General features: G+C 40.6%; 1 protein-coding gene across 4 annotated transcripts in view; it reads right to left on the bottom strand.

Moving 5' to 3' along the window:
- LOC109302013 overlaps positions 1–5,641 on the bottom strand; it is a 506,981-nt gene that overhangs the window by 222,227 nt on the left and 279,113 nt on the right. The window lies entirely within an intron of this gene.

The following is a 5,641-nucleotide window of genomic DNA, read 5'->3' as shown; positions in this document are numbered from 1 at the left end:
GGAGTACTGTGTCCAGTTCTGTGTGCCCCACTTCAGGAGGGATGTGGACAACATTGAGAGGGTCCAGAGGAGGGCCACTCACATGATCCAGGGACAACAGGGCAGACCTTACAATGAGAGACTGTGGGACCTGAACCTGTTCAGCCTTCACAAGAGAAGGCTGAGGGGGGACCTGGTGACTGTCTATAAACTCACTAGGGGGGACCAGAAGGGTTTGGGAGAGACCTTGTTTCCCCTAGCGCACCCTGGCATAACAAGGAATGACGGCCACAAGTTGTTGGAGAGTAGGTTTAGATTAGACATCCGTAAGAACTACTTCACAGTCAGGGCGGCTAGGATCTGGAACCAACTTCCAAGGGAAGTGGTGCTGGCTCCTACCCTGGGGGTCTTTACGAGACTTGATGCTTACCTGGATGGAATCATTTGAGCCCAGTTTTTCTCCTGCCCAGGCAGGGGTTCGGACTTGAAGATCTACAAGGTCCCTTCCAACCCTACTTCTATGATTCTACGAAGATACTTCCCTGTAATATCTCCTGGGTTTACAGGCCAGCACTCAATTATATTAATGCTCAAACTGGCTGAAGAATAGCTTTCCTGAAGGAAAGAGCCTTAACACATTTTTCTTTCTGTTTACATCTTTGGGTAGCAACTAAATTTTAGGATCTCATATAGGTCAAAGTAGCTCTGTTCACATATTTATTTTTCTGTAGGCTTATCTTTTTTCTCCTGGTATAAAGAACACTAAGAAAACTAACATTTTTGGCTTTAGCAGCCCAAGAGTAAAAGAAACATGTATCTTGGGAAATTCATACAGCTCAAAATTCAGCATAATTGATTTTAGCATAGCACTTAAATTTGACCTCTAAAGCTTTTAAGTATACTGTAAGGATGTCTCATAAAGCTATTTACTCTTCTGAAAGTGCAGAGTAACAGACGTGGTAGGCCCCTGTGAGCAATCTAGTGGGAAAACCTAAGTTTGAGGATTTAATCACCCAGAAGAGAACTATGGAAAAACAAGGAAGCAATAAGACAAAAACACTGAAATTCTGAAGGCTGAGGTCCAAGCTAGATTTCATAAAGGAAGAAGAAGGTGAAGTATTCTGCTAAGAGAAAGCCAGCTGATAAACTGGGACTGCCAACAAATCATGACAGGGACAAAAAGAATGTAAGTTCATATACAACTACAGCTGCAAATGAAACACTAACTTATTTAATACATTCAATCACTAAATTTGCAGCTCAGGCATTAAATAGCTATCAGCCATGAAAGATATGTTTTGATTACTGCTAAATTCTATATTTTCTGTTATTTTAAGGTATTACATTGGAGCTATTGTTCAAAAAAAGATCATCTTATATGAAGGCAAATACCAGGCACACTATTATAATTCACACTAGCAAACTGCCCGTCATGAATGACGGTGGGGAGGGAGGGGGTGTGGAGGCAGGCAGGTACAGAGCACTGCCACCCTGTGGCGCCGCTGCTCCGCCTCTGGCCCCATGTGCCCTAATATAGGTTATGGTTAATGATATATCATCATATAATGAGCAGACACAGTGGAAGAGTTAGCAAACACTAAAAGAGAAAGTGGTCTTGTCTTTGTACTCACTACAGCAGAGTTCATCATTTAAAAAAAAATATTTTTTTTTAGTATTGTTTCTGATTTCAAATAAGTTGTTTAAAAACAACCAACCAACCAGATCTGTCCGCTGGGCTAATAATAGGGAAGGAATGTATGGTTATAAGCTACTTGAAAACTACCGCAAAATCCATTTAGTAATGTTTAACAAACCAGCTTTATTATGCAGTGTTAGTCTGAAAAAGCTGTTGAGTAACAACAGCTATTAAATTCTGATAAACTTTGAAAGGTACAAGCCTGAAACATCATGCTAACAAGGGACATAAGCTCAGTGTAAAAGCCCCTAGACTGCCATAGATTTAGAGAGCTGAGGAAATTTTACTCCTCCCTCCCCAGTTCAGCTTTAAAACTCTCTGATCTCTCTAATGACTCCCTCAGGCTGGGTCCAGGAGCAGAATGGATAGGCTCTGGAAGGGCTTGTAAAGTCTGACATAGTCTTTGGCATGAGGGAGATGGGTCACAAGTGCAGGGCCTTCACAGGCCAAAGGAGGATGGAATTAAAAGGGCCTCTTAGAAGTGTGCTTCCTACCACAAAGTTACATGTGATTCTGCAAGGCCCCCACTACTACAATATTAGGCACCACTTTGATGAGTCGCAAAAATAAGGCTTCTGTTTTGTAATGCTCAACCTCCAGCCCAGGAAGCCATGTCTGGCCTGTGGGATTCCCCAGAAGTCCAAAAACTGGCAGCAAGTGAGCAGCAACAACATTAGTTTCTCCCAGAAGCACAGCAATCAATAATGCCTCCCCCTCCCCCTCCCCCAATTTCTACACCTGTGGTCCAGATGACATGGCCCCTGTGAGCTGGACTGTGCTGATGTGCAGTTTCTCTATGACCAGAACTGGCGCACAGAATCAGGCTGGTGTGGGAAGGGGTATACCAGATGGCACCCATGAATTGACTCCAGGCCCAGCTCATACTGCATTAGGCCCATGGACTGACCCTGCACATGGGATCCACCAGACCTGTGGACTGCCCCTACACCACTCATCTGGCCTGCAGGTCTGGAAAGTTTGAGCATTACTCTAGAGCAAGGACCATTCTATCATGATGTCTGTCCCAACATATTCCAATAGCATAAGTCAAGTCCCCCAGAATCATGAGTCTGACTTGGAAATACTAAGCCTTTTTTAAAACTGACCTTTTTGAATATTTTTAATACATCTTCTAATTTTTGGGACATCAAGGTGGACCTACGTCACATTTTCCTTGAGACCAGGGGGGTTTGAAACCTACTTTTTTAAAGAATGGAAGTTAAGATTATTACATCATTATTTTTTCCAGAAGTGGCAATTTTACATGAAAGAAAATATCATAGGAAATGGCAACACTTGTGTAGAGCAAGGAGCACAATGATACTTCAGCCCCAAACTGGAGTTACTTAAGGTGCTTCTGCATCACAAATAAATAACCATTTTGTATTTCAACATAGGAAATAAGTGACAGATAAATATTTGCAAGTGTGCCTGAGCTTCTATTCAAAACACCTTAAAACAAACTGCACTTTCATATTTGGGAACAATAAAAAAGTTGCAAAACTAAAACCATATACAAAGTATACATTCAAACTTTGCTGCTTTCAAAGGCAGCAAGTACAGATAAACTACAAGGATAACATATGGTTTGGATATGAATGTGGTTTACATCTGTTAATGGTTAATTTGTTCAAGCTTTACTTTGCCCACAGTGGAGTTTTAGAGATGTAAAGATAAAAGTTAAATAAATGAGCCCCATTTTAAAAAAAGAATGGAGTAACAGACCTAAAATCATAAAGGTCAACTGACAAATCACCCAGCTGTCATCAATGCAACTAGCAAGCAATGCATATCGTTGCAGATACTGGTCAGAGAACTAAATTTTAATCCTAATTCTAATCAGAATTTGCAGAGCTACCATACGCGAGTCACTTAAACACAGTCTCAGTTGCCCACTTCTTTAAAACATAGGTAATGGTATTACATACTTCACTAAATAGTTATTTTTACTGTTTATGAAAGTCAGTATAATCGCACATGCCAGTCATTAGCAGAAGGTGGGATTATGATTTAGAATTTCCTGGATACACCATTGTACTTAATCCCAGAGGTCACATAGGTTTTGGCCATCAACTCCATTTTCTAGCAAAAATGTATGCATTTTTCTCACTGTTTTACATATTTATACATGATAGTTTTAAACATTTGGTATTTCATATCACTGTACAAATTGCGATGAACATAAAAACAGAAAAATGTCACTAAGTCACAGTTTCATAATGAAAATTTCTCCCAACTTTAGTTAAGAAATTAACACCAGAATTGGCACTCAGTGGGAGCATCTACACAACACACTTACTGAGCAGGAAACTAATTAGCTGCCCAGTAAACATCACGTGTGTCTCTATTAGTCTAGAATAACCTAATTTACTCCACAGTAAAAAACTCTGCAGCAATGCATGTGTAGATGCTGCCCCAGTTGGCTGGGGCACAAAAGTGCTTCAGTGCGGGAGCTGCTTGCCAGCGAGCCCTGCACTGAAGCACCCTCATGCCCCAGCCAGCCGCTCTGCAGCACCCTGAGCTGGGGTGAGCAGCCCCAGGCTGGCAGGCCTGCCCCCGGACCCCGCTGCCAGTTGGGCTTGCTCTGACCTGCCTCAGCGTGCTGCAGTGCTGGGCGCACGTGCGAATACTGTGCCCAGGAGCAATAAGCTCCAGAATTCATTGCTTTGCATTACTTGCACATATAGATATGCTTGGTCAGTGTAAAAAAGCACTAAATGCTCAGAGTAGATCCGGGTTAACAGTTGCTATGAAAAACTTAGCTTTGAATTTCTAGATTTCAGCATGCTTAAAATCATAAGCACAATATAACAATACAATAGTTTACAGCATTTAAAACACCTCACTAGATTCAGAGTTAGAATAACTGCCTAAACCTCAGTCACACAAAGCTATCCCCTTTCTCCAAAAAATAACAAAAATGCTGTATAAGTTATTGAATATCCAATGAACTCTTATTAGAAGCTAACTTTGAAACAGACCTAACCTTGAAATTCCTAAATCTGAAATTGCTAAGAACAATTATTATAGGCAATAATTGTTGGCTCCTCTTACAAGGACATGCAGGAAGAGCAAAAACTCCCCATAAATATAACTTTACACTTACATGTAGTACACTTTTTTTAAACACCCTTTTCCCCCTGCTACCACTGTTGCATGACCTCCTTTAAAAGGTACATCAGGGAATAATGTTTAGAGAGTCTGAGCAGGAAACCAGGAAGTAGAATGATTTGATTGTATTCCCAACTCTGCCATTTCCTCACTGTGAACTTAGGTAAAATAAAGCATAAAGTTTAAGTAATTTCCCAATCTGGAAAACAAAGAGATATTTATCTGCTCTACAGGTCAACTAAGCTTAATTAATAAGCTGTATAGAGACAGCTATCAAATCCTTGCCTGCAAGTGACTGTCCATAATTAATATTATTATTACTATGATGCTTTACAACATAGAAATTCTGATTAGAAAAAAAACCCCTACAATAACAGCAATTACTTCCTGCGTTCAAGAGGAACTTATTTTATCCCATGGTTTTTTTCCACGAACTACTACTTCTCTCCGCAGGGAAAAGCTACAAAATGCTTAAGTAATAGGGTGTATCAATGGAAAGAGGGGAAGTTCAGGTTCTTTCTTGTGCAGGGGCCAGATGCCTTTTATTTTAAGTGGGAAAAACAATAAAATCAAGTTCAGAATATTTATGTTGAAACTCAATCCTCGTGGTCTTTTGACATCTGATATTTGGGTGTTGAATATTGCCATAACCCTCCTGGACCCATCAGTATTTGACAGCCTTATAGGATTACCAGGGAGGTTTTGCAGCAGTAGGCTAGTAATTTAAAACCAGGCCTCCTTATATTATGCTTATGAATACAAGCATATGTGTATTTACCATTCCCATACTTCAGCCACACTCATAGTTTCATAGTTTCTAGGGTCGGAAGGGACCTGAGAAGATCATCTAGTCCG

Source organism: Gavialis gangeticus, unplaced genomic scaffold, assembly GCF_001723915.1.
Source record: "Gavialis gangeticus isolate Ggan-Ray unplaced genomic scaffold, GavGan_comp1, whole genome shotgun sequence".
In the NCBI taxonomy this organism is placed as follows: domain Eukaryota; kingdom Metazoa; phylum Chordata; order Crocodylia; family Gavialidae; genus Gavialis; species Gavialis gangeticus.
This window is presented reverse-complemented; position numbering and strand designations above follow the sequence as displayed.